The sequence below is a fragment of the Myotis brandtii genome, unplaced genomic scaffold, assembly GCF_000412655.1.
Source record: "Myotis brandtii unplaced genomic scaffold, ASM41265v1 scaffold384, whole genome shotgun sequence".
Lineage (NCBI taxonomy): Eukaryota > Metazoa > Chordata > Mammalia > Chiroptera > Vespertilionidae > Myotis > Myotis brandtii.
The window spans coordinates 5,941,432-5,942,018 of NW_005364745.1; the positions used below are offsets into that span (position 1 = coordinate 5,941,432).

A 587-nucleotide genomic window follows, 5' to 3' on the forward strand; every position below is an offset into this window, starting at 1 on the left:
GCTGCTCCCGCTCATCCCGGCCCCACTGCACCTGCTGCTGCCACCGGTCGGGGCCTGTGGGCCGGGGGCAGCTCCTGTGTTGAGCGTCTGCCCCCTGGTGGTCAGTGTGCATCATAGTGACCGGTCATTCTGCAGGTCGGTCATTTTGCATATTAGGCTTTTGTTACATATGGTGTGCAGAGCCCCGAGGGTCTTACTGAGAGGCATGAAACATGTGAGATTGTAGATGATGAGATGGGATGTGCCCAAGAAAGGCCTTCCCCGCGAAGCTTTCCCAACGGCGACGGCAGGAGGCAGGTGGGTGACATGAGGCAGAGAGGATGCGAGACTGGAAAGCCACGCTGGGGTCGGAGCGTGAATGCAGAGAAAGACGCCTAGGTAATGAGCTGAACAGGAGAAGCTGATGGAAGGAACTGTGAGCCACGCCAGCGGTTTTCCAGGAGGCTTCTCTGTGCCGTTCTGAAGGCGGTGCTAGGAAAGGAGAAAGACATGAAAGCTGGGAACAAGGAAAAGGGCTCCCAATGTACTTCCGGGAAACGGTAAGAGGGCTTCCTTGGCTGACAGGGTGTTACTGTGATGTGATGGCC

General features: G+C 57.1%; 1 long non-coding RNA gene across 5 annotated transcripts in view; it reads right to left on the minus strand.

The window, feature by feature from the left end:
* Positions 1 to 94: 94 nt before the first annotated feature.
* Positions 95 to 587, minus strand: part of LOC106727187 — a 1,114-nt gene continuing 621 nt past the window's right edge. For all 5 annotated transcript variants that reach the window (XR_001363355.1, XR_001363357.1, XR_001363356.1 and 2 more), the window contains exon 3: positions 95 to 471. This is a non-coding gene — a long non-coding RNA (uncharacterized LOC106727187). The remainder of the gene's footprint in view (positions 472 to 587) is intronic.